This window comes from Mobula hypostoma, chromosome 4, assembly GCF_963921235.1.
Source record: "Mobula hypostoma chromosome 4, sMobHyp1.1, whole genome shotgun sequence".
Taxonomy (NCBI): Eukaryota; Metazoa; Chordata; class Chondrichthyes; order Myliobatiformes; family Myliobatidae; genus Mobula; species Mobula hypostoma.
This window is the reverse complement of record NC_086100.1, coordinates 110,910,315-110,923,506: the sequence shown is the minus strand read 5'-3', so window position 1 is coordinate 110,923,506 and position 13,192 is coordinate 110,910,315. Positions and strand designations below refer to the sequence as shown.

Below are 13,192 nucleotides of genomic sequence, written 5' to 3'. Positions count from 1 at the left end.
CTACCCCCCACCCCTTCCGATAACATGTCTGGATGGGAGATGAGGTTTTGTGTTCATCAGTTTATGCTGAGCTGCATCAGAGTAAGGTCAGTGGCCAATTTTGGAGGGGATAGAATAGAGAATTAAAATGATAGGTTGGAAATAATTCTGAAGATGCGTAGCTCGGGTGGTTGATGGTTGGGTGGAGTTGGTCTCTGATCTTGGCAATGTACTGGCAAACGTATTGTCACCATGCGAGGAGACATCAGTGCACTGTTCATTGTGGTGTGTCCTTTATATACTTTTCAATCAACTAATAGGACATCAGTTTGGAAATAGTAGGTGACTGGAAGCTGGGAGTCACCTTTGTGAATGGAATGAATGTGTTCTGAATGTAATCACTGAATCTGCACTTGGGTTCTCCAATGAGAAGGAGGATACATATTGAGCACTGAGTGCAGTGGTCCAGTTGGAAGAAATGAATGGACTTCTGCTTCACTAGGAAGGAATGTTTGTGTGGCTGGCTGGTGAGAAAGGAAGAGGTACAAGAGCTGGTGTTGCCGAATGATTGCACTTTTCCCACTGTTCAACCTTAGCCTACGCGAGCTCTCAGTGGAGAGGTGTGAAGTGCGTTTTGCCGAATCAGATGTTTCTCTGCCACTTTTAAAAATAAGAGCCATGGATTTTCATGAACTGGTGAGGAAGCTAGATTTTTCAGGGATGTTGCCAGGATCCATTCTTCTGGAGATGTTTTATTATGCCAAAGCACAGAGCAGAGCACTCGCTTCAGTAGACTTGTATCAGACACGTGGAAGATGTGGCTCACTTACCAGAGGTAATTGAGCATATCAGAGCCTTACTGTTTCTGGAGATGGCCTGTAAAGTCAGCCTAATGCTGGTGTACCTATCCTGTGAATGGATTAGAAGGATTTTGCAGAGGTAAATTTTGGAGTTACTGTTAATTTACTATTAATATTAAGGGAATGACTATGATGGATTGTTGAAGACACCCCCCCCCCCACACTATATTCCAGATCTCCTTGGTATGTAGGGCTCTTATGAGACATTAGGGCCTCTAGTTTTACTCTAAGGTAGAAATAATATATTCATGTCTGGTAGCAAGTGAAATAAATAACTTCAGAGAAATGCCTGACATGCATCCAGACAAACTGAGTAACAGGCTGGAGAGGAGCTGGAACTTGGCAGCAGAATTCCAGAGCCAAGGGAGCGGTGAAGGAAGAACAATGCATCATGACCGAGGGAATCAAGAGGGTCTGCCAATGACATGGCACAAGGCTTCCATGTGAGACTCCAGAAATGGAAATTAATCTCTAAGTCTTTGCTGTATCTGTCTGAAGTACACTGTAGCCTAGAAATACAGATATGAATCACTATTTCTATCAGTTTTATGCATTAAGAAGTCTTTTTTTCTAGCATGGAATGCAAAAGCAATCAATTTCAGGGTAAATAACAATGCCAAAGAAATTTAATTGGGCATTTAAATCAAGAACACTCTTACGCAACTGTCATTATTTGAAAAGCAGTGCACAGTGCAGTTAGTGTGCTTTGCTCTAAGCAGTATGTGTCATTGTTCACTCCCAGAATGACTAGGTTTAAGTGGCACTCGAAGCTCTGGCTCTGCTCAATGAAGTCCTACCACAATTTCCATTCCTTCACCCACTAGCTGAAACGCAACGTTTACCCCATGTCTCAATTATCTCTCTGGAGAACCCCTCCAATCCAGGACCCAACCATTAACTCCACAAACAGGTGCCATTATCCTCAACTTAATGAGGTGCTGAGTCTGGCTAGCCACCAGCGCTAAACACCTCCGATTAACTGGGGACGTCTGGGGAATACACAGTGTGCATCTCACCTTCTTAGTATTATTTATTTTTACACTTATTTGTTTGTGCAATTTCCCTTCTTTTTCACATTCATTGTTTGTCGGTCTTTGTTTATGTAGTTTTTCATAAATTCTATTACATTTCTTTATTTCCCTGTAAATGCCTGCAAGAAAATGAATTTTGGGGTAGTAAATGGTGAAATATACATGCTTTGATAAAAATATTTATTTTGATTTTGACTTTGAAATCTAATTTAGAGAGACAAGTGCAGGTATAAAGTTTTACCTGGCAAATGCACGTGTGCATCTCTCCACAATGTTATTCTTCTTTTATATGATTATTGCAGTGGGGTGCAAGGGTGCTGATGACAGGGTGAGAAACAACTCCCTTGCAGCTACCAGAAACTCTACACAATACCCAGTACCTACTTAGCCTTTGATGTACGTTCTCCATTGCCCGTAGTGTTCTGGATGGCATATGTTCCTTCACATGCAACAATCATTTTGTTCCCTTCATGTCAGTTTTAAGGTCCCTGTGTTGAGTTGACCAGCAAATAGGTTCTTTTAGATTAAATACTTCAAAGGCTGCACCTGGAGACTCTTGGTAAAAAAAAACCTGCAGGAGTATACAGGGCTTTGAGACACAACATTTAAACATAACTCAACCCTGAACAAACGTACAACCCCATACCCAGGTGGTGACAACTGGCAAGGGTTATTTCTTGACTGAAAAATGACAGTGATAGGGCAAAGAAAGACTCAAACAATAAAAAGTTTAAATTAGCAGATTACCTGTAATAGAGTAACACCATGCTTGGTTACTAATTTCAGTCCAGCTTAGTGAACTACAACAAAGTTACGTAAATTGCATGCAATATTCAAATGTTTTCTAAAAATAAAAAATCTAAGTTCAAACTGCTAATGTTCTGCAAATAGATTCCATATTTTATATTGGATTTCACCATTGTTGAAGTTAAATTCTTGTACATAATATGCAAAACTCACTTCTAACATGAGCAATATCCTCCTTCATAGCACGCTTCAACTTAGTCACACTTTATGACTTTAAAAGGACAATGAATTGTTTCTACCTTATAATGCATCTTTTACTTTATTAGTGATGTCACGTTGTGATAAATATAAAAAAAAACATTGCCAGCTTATTTTCTATCATTCCATCAGCAGTACATGATTTGTGGCTTTCTGGAGCAATATGATATCAAGGGCCTCAAAGCATCTGTTTTTATGCTTCCTTTTCGTTTTCAGATACAATTAAATACATATATTATCCCCGGTAGCCCAGGTGACAGATGCTTGCCAACCAAATCAGAAGACCACAAGGCAAAGTTCCAGGACTGTCTGACACTGAAATTCCAAGGTTATCAGTCATTTAAATAACCCTGAAATTGAATATGTTTTGTATGCTCTCTGTCTGGATAATAGATAAATTGTCCTGTAAGAACAAAGCATTTTATCTTGTTGCAGGAAGAGAGAGAGAGAGAGAGAGAGAACAAGAAAGAGAAAAAGGAGGTGGGAGGGGATGCAGCAGGGTGTGGGGGGAAGGAGAAAACATATTAATGTTAACTGTCTTCTCGACTTCTCAGTCCTAAGTACTGGCAGAAAATCTCACTGCCCTTTCCTGTTCACAGAGAATAAACAGAACTTCCAATTAAAATCAAATTCTTTAAAAAATAACAGTATCTTCTGTATTGTTTGAGTGACTGTAATTGCTCAGAGAAGTTATAAATAGTTTAGTCCTGTCATAAAATCATTCATTCTTATTTCCAATTTTCTAATGCATTGTACTTGCAGATATTTGATCTTTTCTTCTAGTATATTAGCAATGGAGGGATTAATGTTATCTCTGAGGTCACTGTATGAGTTCATCAACATATGTATGCATCAGTGCAGTATTTAATATAGTAAATACCTGTGCTGAGGCCAATTTCAGTAGCAGATTAAAATATAAACAGCAAATAGAGTTATTCTATACAATGTATAGAATACTTAAAGCTTGCAGAAATACTTCAGATCAATTACATTTTAATTGAATGATTGTCCATATGTTTTATTAAAAATAATTATCTTTATTTTAGAGCTGAAATATACTTGCTTAATAATAATAATGAGGCCAGTTTGTTACACTAAGTATTTATCTTTATCATTGATTAACATAATGGAAATAGATGAAATTTAGACAATGAAAACATTGACAAATATGCTCAATCGTGTATGAACATTTTACACAATTGGATCTAGAATAACATAGGCAGTAACTTTCAAATTTTAAAGGTAGAATGGTAGAATTAAACAGCATAAATTGAATTAAAGACAGAAGACTGATTTATAAATGTAAAATTGTTTAACCATTTTGGAGGATAATGCTCATATCAATTTGAATCAGCAATTTCAAGTGTTTCACCGATTACAGGGAGAGAGAGAGAGAGAGAGAGATGAGAGAGAAAAAGATTTCAAGTGATTCACTGATTACAGTGTCACACTTAAAAAAACATCACTTGAAATCCATAGGTATTTACCGCCACGTAAAACTAGATAACTTAAAAACATTCAATTTAAACCAGTGTGTTCATAAGCAAAAATAAAATCAAAAGTAAATATCTAACATTTCTATGCAATTATCTGGTTGTCATTTTAGGGAGTGAAAGGGAGATCAGGGCTTAGGCTGCATCAACCATTACAGTTCAAGCTGAAAGTTCAAACACTATCTGTAGAAGCAGCAGAATATTAACTGGATAACAACATTTCAAGGAAGGGGTTTCACTTCAGGAAAATTCATGTTATTTCATAGCAAGAACACTCCTAATGGATTAATTAATAAAAAGGTTTGACAAAATCTCAACTTGAAATTTATTCCGTGTATGTAGTGTTCATTGCTTCCTTATAAAAAGACAAGTCTGAGGAAATGAAAGCAAGAAGAGAATAACCACAAATTATTTTAAGTTTAAAAACTTGAACTACAATATCCACTCTTCTTATTTTATACAAATAAACTACCAAAATTTGAAACCGGTCCACAGGCATTGTTTTGCAATTCTAATGCAAGGAAAAGGAGGGGCTATTTTTTATTTTCCCCCACTTTTCAATAACATTCACAAACGCTTGTAAGGCTTGTGATTCTCTATTCTGTGCACCAGGATCACTGTAGCAGGAGCCCGGAGTGAGGCCACTCATACCAAGTTTAATTTCATTCACAAGTAGAGTTGACAAAAGATCACCACCGCTAAGCCCCTGGAATTACCCTATATATTGCCCTCTGTGCTCTGCAAATGAAATCCAACAGAAGACTTCTTGGAAAGGAAGGACAAGATGGTTAACACAGAGAAATCCATTTTGCACAGCGCGAGGTTGGTACAGGAGTGGTTTGACTGACAGACAGATCTGCCTTTTCCTAGATGAGAAAAGTCAGATGCTTAGCATTACATTCTCTCATGCCCTTGATTGACTACCAGGTCAGATAAGAAATTAAGACCATTGAAATCAGAACCAGACCGCACCTGTCCCCAGTGCAGCCAGAAAAGAACTGAAATAAAGCACTTATGAAACTGCTGTGATTATAACCTTCAAACCCTGAACTCTCCCAGCTGTCTGATTTCCCCAAAGCAAATCTCTTCAAAACTGGCATCAAAAGCCAACAATCAAAATACTATATAATGCTGTCTTTTCAGGGAGTTATATTATTTGGTAAGTAAAATATTTCTTTAAATAGCAAAAGATAAAGCTCCTATATTCAGAGCTGAACAAATCCTTTTAAATGAGCTATTTTTTTCTCAGTCTACAACACAAGGAGATAATCAGATTTTTAAAACAAAACTTGGAGCATTGTATCAGATATTTTTGATTGTGCTCTTTAAACTGGTATGAATAATTAAAGCTCCAATAGTTATTTTTGTAAGTTGGTTAGTTTATATATTTCTTGCTTATATTAGATATCATACTGTATATCAGTAATATTCTTTCAAAATTGTTTTAAAAGTGACCAGTTCAAATGATCTCTCTTGATTCATCACTACATTAGGTGCAATTTTTGCAACTTGTAAATAGTTCATATCAGCTCACTAAAGCCCAGAAATTTACAAACTGGTTAGCTGTTAGTCAGACAACAAGATTAAAGACAGCCAAATAATTCCATAAACAGTAGACTAGGTGGTGCTTGATTAAAAACACCCAAAAGGGACTTACCAAATAGGTTGCTCGTCAGTAATGTATAAATGCTATACAGAGTAAACAGCTGTGTTATATTTTCATCAAACAATATTTTGCCTCAAACTTATGCCAGGCATATTTAAATTGACCTTTGCGTTTCTGCAAAGAAAATGTTTAAACTTCTGTAACATCAGATTTTAATCCGCATCCTTCTTAATAGGTTTGAATTCTTTTTAAATTCTTTGGTGTCTACCCACTTTTTTTATTATATTAACTAGTAGTCACCATTACTGACAATAAAAGGTTCTAAACATTTCCCAGTGTTAGTTCAGTATATTCATTGTAAGTAATATTCTTGAGTATTATTTTCTTCCCTTTATAATCAGTGATAGTTTACTGCAACATTCAGTCATTCTTGAACCTTGCATCAAAACGTGGAAACTGATACTTCACGGCAAAGTGGCTTTGAAGTCAGTGAGATACAACAGCATGCTTCAAAATATGGCCCGTACTGTACATCAGAACTTCACATAAATGTTTGCAAAAATTGACTATAGTGTTATAGCAAAATTAATACTTCTATATCATTCATGGAGATTGCTAATCTGATTGAAAATACATAAGAATAAAACAAAATTAGTAATAAAAGGCTATCCAAAACAGTGAAGTACATGAATTAAATGACAGCACTTTACTCAATGTTATTAAAATTCATATCACTATATTTCTTTTATTATCAGAGGTTTAATTTGATACAAAATAGAACAATATCAGTCAGTGATTACCATCAATTCTTAAATAGTTAAATACTTGTAAATTTATCAAAATATGTAGCATGAAATCTAAAATCTGTATGGAGCTAGTTTTAAAGTTGCTCTCAAAAATCTATTCACAATCATCATATTTCTGAAGCATTCCATATGAATATTGCTTTTAATAATCAGTCTGATCTACTAAATTCAGTATAAAAAAAACATTCTGATCATTCCCTCCTTGTCAGCATTAACAGGATCAGTTTTTTAATTGTGGCACATATCAAACTTCAAAGCAGTATTTGTTTAACACCACGAGTAATATAGCTGATTAACTGCATATGCAATGTTTGATACCTGGGTTTAATAATGATGGAAACAACGTCATGATGTTTTAATAATGGTGAGAAAAATGGGTTACTTATCTTGAGATTGAAACTATTATATCTTATGCCACCTAACTGCAGTAGTCAGAAAAGATGAAGAAAGTGGAAAGATAATATTTGTCTTTCTTTTTATTTCTGATTCTATAATGTTAAAAACTATTAGTACAATACAGACAGTTTCATGTACAAAATGTCAAACCCATACCAGTCGAGTAACAAATGTAAAGACTATAAAAAGTGAAGGAAACACACCAATAATACTGGCCACCCTGCACAGCCGAACATTTTGTAACTTAAATATAGAAAGGAATGCATAAGCTCTCCAATGTTTTTGCAACTGACATGCAGAAGCATGACGCTCCTTCAGCCCTGGGTTTAATGGGACTGATTTTTAGGACTGATGCAATACCAGAGAGAAGGGGGTCATTTGCTATGGATGTAAGCCTGAAGGGGCCCGTAACATTTTGATGATCACATCTCATTTTTTTTCTCAACCAAGGCAATTAAACTGTCAATGCTGTACAAGTCTTAATGCCTTAATGGATATGATTTTCACTGAACCCAATGCTTAGTTATTGCCTTTGCGCTTCGTAAAGTGAAAAAGATTTTGTCTGTGGTTCAGAAATGCAATGGTGAAAGTTGTAGTTCTGCAGCTAAGGGCCTGACAATCACTGGACAGATGGGCTGCAATGAGGTGGCAGATTAATTTTCTCCAAAATGCAGAGTCCAATAACCTAACCTAACAATTTTCCAAAATCAACACACATACAAAATGCTGGAGGAACTCAGCAGGTCAGGCAGCCTCTATGGAAAGGAATAAAGAATTGACATTTCAGGCCGAGACCCTTCTTCAGAACTGAGAAGGAAGGGGGAAGATTCCAAGATCCCAAGATCAGTTGTCTGTCCACACAAAGCAATTCACGTTCTGTTTTACTGAAATACTTTCCTATTGCAACATGAAGCTGCTTTCTTCCAGACAATATCCTTTTAATTTTGCTAACAATTTATGGTGTCTCTCTGAATTCATGTGTATGATAATACTACACACATCAACATAAAAAGAACCACACAATCGTTCATTAACTTCTTTTCCAGCAGGACAAAACAATTCACAAAAAGAATAAAGTTGAATCATTTAAAAATGTGATTTTCTGTTTTTCCCATTCCAATCAAAAACCTCACATTTTTCATATTATATTTCATCTACCTCCTTTCCTGCACATCTAGACTTCCTTTACAAAATTCTTGGATCGTTTTCCTCAGAAAGCTATGTGTTGTCAACTAAGCCTGAATATATTAAACTTGATCACTTTAATAAATTAATAATGGGTGTTGTACTTGAGGTTTTAGTGAGGAACAAGGTGACATCCCACTAATCACAGCCTGCAAAGCTGATAACTAGCTTCAGTCCTTAGCCATGGTTTCAGTTCTTCAACAAATCATCTGTCATGCTAACATTTTACTTTAAAACATAAACCCCCTATTTTGTGTGGTTCTTTGACAAGTGCTTTTAAATATCCCGATATATTACATCAAGAGATTCCCATTTGTTTATCCGACTAATTACACCTTCAAAAACCTTTATACGTGTCAAGTATCATTGCCTCACGTAGTGGACTACATCAGAGTGAATAGCTACTTACACCTGAACATAAGTGTTAGCAACAGGATTTGGATATTTAACCTGCCAATACATTTGTCGTTTAATAAGATTATAGCTGATCTGATTGTACTCTCAACTTCACATTCTTACATAACCATGGTAACCCTTCATTATCTTACTTATCAAGAATCCTTCTGCCTCAACCTTAAAAATATTTGAAGATTCTGTTTTCACCACCCTGTGACAGAAGTTGCTTATCCTTGTCTTAACAAGTATCTTCTTGTTTCTAACAGTAACCACCAATTTTAAATGATCTCACAAGAGAGGAAACTCTACTCCCTCTGTACTCATAACTGTGATGCTAGATTCTATTCCAATTTCATCCTCAATTTTGCCATAGTGGACTGAATGTCAATGAATTATGATTCAGAGTACAGGAAGGAGAAACAGAGCCTAGTAACACGCTGTCATGACAACAAACTTTCCCTCAATGTCAGCAAAATGAAAGAGTTGGTCATTGACTTCAGGAATGGTGGGTAGTATGCATGCAAGTTCCTAGGAGCCTGTTCTGGTCTAATCATATTGATGCCATAGCAAAGAGAGCTCACCTATGCCTCTACTTCCACGGGAAGCTAAAAAATTTAGCATGACCCTTTGGATTTTCACCAAATTTTTACTGATGCATCATAAGAAGTGTCCTATCATGGCTTAGTATGGCAACTGCTCTACCCATAGCTGCCACAAACTGGATTCAGTACAGCACGTCACTGGAACCAGCCTCTCGTCAATGGACTCTGTCTACTCTTCCTGCTACCTCAGTAGAGTAATCAAAGAACACAAGGCATTCTGTAGTTGCTGGAAATCCAGAATACCACACACCAAATGATGGAGGAACTCAGTAGGTCAGGCAGCATCTAAGGAAAGGTCTGATGTTTCGGTCTAAGACCCTTCATCAGGACTGGAAGAAAGAGGGAAGAACCCAGAATAAAAAGGTGCGGGAGGGGAAGAAGTACAAGCTAGAAGGTGATAGGTGAAGCCAGATGAGGGGGGAAGGTACCTGGGTGGGGAATGGGGGATGAAGTGAATAGCTGGGATGTGATAGGTGGAAAAGGTAAAGGGCTGAAGAAAGAGGAATCTGATAGGAGAGGAGAGTGGACCACGGAAGAAAGGGAAAGAGGAGAGTGTCCAGAGGGTGGTGATAGGCAGGTAAGATGAGGGAAGAGGAGAGCCAAAATGGGGAATGGAAGAAGAGAGAATGGGGAGTGGGGAGAAATTACTGGAAGTTAGCGAAATGAATGCTCATGTCAACAGGTTGGATGCTACCCAGACAGAATATGAGGTATTGCTCCGCTAACTTAAGAGTGTCCTCATTCTGGCAGCAGAAAAGGTCATGGACTGACATATCAGAATGGGAATGGGGAATGAAATTAAAGTGGTTGGCTACAGGGAGAACCTGGTTGATGCAGATGTAGTGACCCAAAATATTGATGCAATTACAAAGAAGGCATAGAGGGAGTACAAAGAAGGTTCACCAGATTGATTCCTGGGATGGTGGGACTTGCATATGATGAAAGACTGGATCGGCTAGGCTTATACTCTCTGGAATTTAGAAGATTGAGGGGGGATCTTACTGAAACGTATAAAATTCTAAAAGGATTGGACAGTCTAGATGCAGGAAGATTGTTCCTGATGTTGGGGAAGTCCAGAATGAGGATAAAGGGGAAGCCTTTTAGAACCGAAATGAGGAAAAACTTCTTCACACAGAGAGTGGTGAATCTGTGTAATTCTCTGCCACAAGAAACAGTTGAGGCCAGTTCATTGGCTATATTTAAGAGGGAGTTAGATATGGCCCTTGTGGCTAAAGGGATCAGGGGGTATGGAGAGAAGGCAAGTGCAGGGTTCTGAGTTGAATGATCAGCCATGATCGTACTGAATGGCAGTGCAGGCTCGAAGGGCCAAATGACCCACTCCTGCACTTATTTTCTATGTTTCTATGTTTCTAAGGAATGACAGCAGCTATATTTCATGAGGAGTTTTAGCAGATTTAGTATGTTACCAAAGATTCTAGCAAATTTCTACAGATGTACTGTGGAGAGCAGTCTAAATGGTCTGATATGGAGGGGCCACTGCATAGGATCATGCAGAATGAAACTACAGAAAGTCTGCAAGCAAACAACAGGAATTATGCAGATGCTGGAAATTCAAGCAACACACATCAAAGTTGCTGGTGAACGCAGCAGGCCAAGCAGCATCTGTAGGAAGAGGTGCAGTCGACGTTTCAGGCCGAGACCCTTCGTCAGGACTAACTGAAGGAAGAGTGAGTAAGGGATTTGAAAGTTAGAGGGGGAGGGGGAGATCCAAAATGATAGGAGAAGACAGGAGGGGGAGGGATAGAGCCAAGAGCTGGACCAGACGAAGGGTCTCGGCCTGAAACGTCAACTGCACCTCTTCCTACAGATGCTGCTTGGCCTGCTGCGTTCACCAGCAACTTTGATGTGTGTTGCTAGAAAGTCTGCAAGCTGAGCCAGCTCCATCACGGCCATTAACCTCACCAACATTGAGGACAGCTTTAAAAGTCACTTCCTCAAAAGGGTGGCAGCCATCATTAAGGACCCATCACCCAGGGCATGACCTCTTTTCATTGTCACCATCAAAGAGGAGGAAAAGGAGATTGCAGACACACACTCAACATTTTATGCACAGCTTCTTCTCTTCTGCCATCAGATTTCTGAATGGATAATGAACCCATGTACATGACCTCAGTCATTTTGGGGGCGGGGGGGAGTGTTCTCTTTTTATACTATTTATTTAATTTAATTATTTAGTAATTTAATATGTAATTAATTATATAAGTAATCTAAAAATTCTGATTCTGATGGGGACAAAGCAGTCCCCCAATCTACATTGGGTCTCACCGATGCAGAGGATACTGCATCAGGAGCACCAGATGCAGTAGATGACTCACAGGTGAAGTGATGCCTCTCATAGAAGGACTGTTTGGGGCCCTGAATGGAGCTGAGGGAGGAGGTGAATGGGCAGGTGTAGCACGTGCTCTGCTTGCAAGGATAACTACCTGGAGGCTTATCAGTGGGAAGGGATGAATGTACAAGGGAATCATTGAGGAAGCAATCCTTGAGGAAAGTGGTGAATGGGGGGAGAGGTAAAGATGTGTTTGGTGGTATTCTTACCCCCCCCACCCATCATCTTATTCTAGCTTTTTATCCCTTACCTTCCAGACCTGACGAAGGGTCTCAGCCAGAAATGCCAACTCTTTATTCCTTTCCAAAGATGCTGTCCTAACCTGCTTAGTTCCTCCAGCATTTTATATGTGTTACATTTGATCAAAGATCTCACTTATCCCTGACATTCTCTAGTCTCCCACCTCCCATCGGGCAGAAGATACAAAAGCCTGAATGTAAGTACCACCAGGCTTAACGACAGCTTCTGCTGAACTAAGACTATTGAAGGTCTTCCTAGTAAGACGAGATGGACTCTTGACCTCGCAATCTACCTGTTTGTAACCTTGCACCTTCTATCCACCTGCATTGCACTTTTTCTGCACTGTAACACATGATTCTGCAATCTCTTACTGTTTTACCTTGTACTACCTCAATACACTGTTGTAATGAATTTATCTGCAAGTACAGTATGCTAGACAAGTTCTTCACTGCACCTTGGTGCGTGTGACAATAATAAATCCAATTACTGTACCAATCTACCTGTCTTCTCTACATCCAAACCCTCTCAGAAACTTTTCTCAAACAACTTTCTTCTCACACTTATAAGCTCCAGTGGATAAAACCTTACACTGTCCAAACCTTTCTCATAGACAATCAATACATTTCAGTAAGCCTTCTCTGAATTGCCTCTTTTGCATTCACATACTTTGTTAAAAATGAGACAAATAAAGGGCCCAGTGCTCCAGATTTAGTTTTCCCTACATAAGTGAAGCATACGGCCAACCCTTATATTCAGGGCCTTGGCAATAAATGGCAACAATCTGTTAGTTTTCCTAATTAGCTGCTGTGCGTGCAAGCTAGCCTTTTGGTAGTCAGACACTCTGATACCGCTACAGCTCAGAGATCTGCAATCCCTTATTATCCACTTTGATAGTACGCTTCCTTCTTTAATTTTTCTTTTCACACATTATATTCTATTTACCAGATTTTTGCTCACTTTACAACCAATTGCGTTTCTTTTTTAACCACTTTACACCTTATTTTCCGACCCATCTTTCTACATCATAGATACTTGCAGACTGTGTGGCAAACTGTTGTTACACACTCTGAACTCTGTAAACCTCCCCAGCTTAAAGTCGCGGGCCAAGTTTTCCTGGGTCCATTCAATACACTACCTGTTACAATATTAAAAATTGGAACAATACTACAGAATTTTAAAAAATCTCATTAAAACAGCAAAAACATGAAGATAAATTAATGATTAAAAATACACCAATTCAGGT

The 13,192-nt window shown here is 38.2% G+C and overlaps 1 pseudogene; it reads left to right on the top strand.

Annotated features, from left to right (window-relative positions):
* Window positions 1–13,192, top strand: part of LOC134345976 (RNA-binding protein 25-like) — a 193,152-nt pseudogene that overhangs the window by 12,550 nt on the left and 167,410 nt on the right.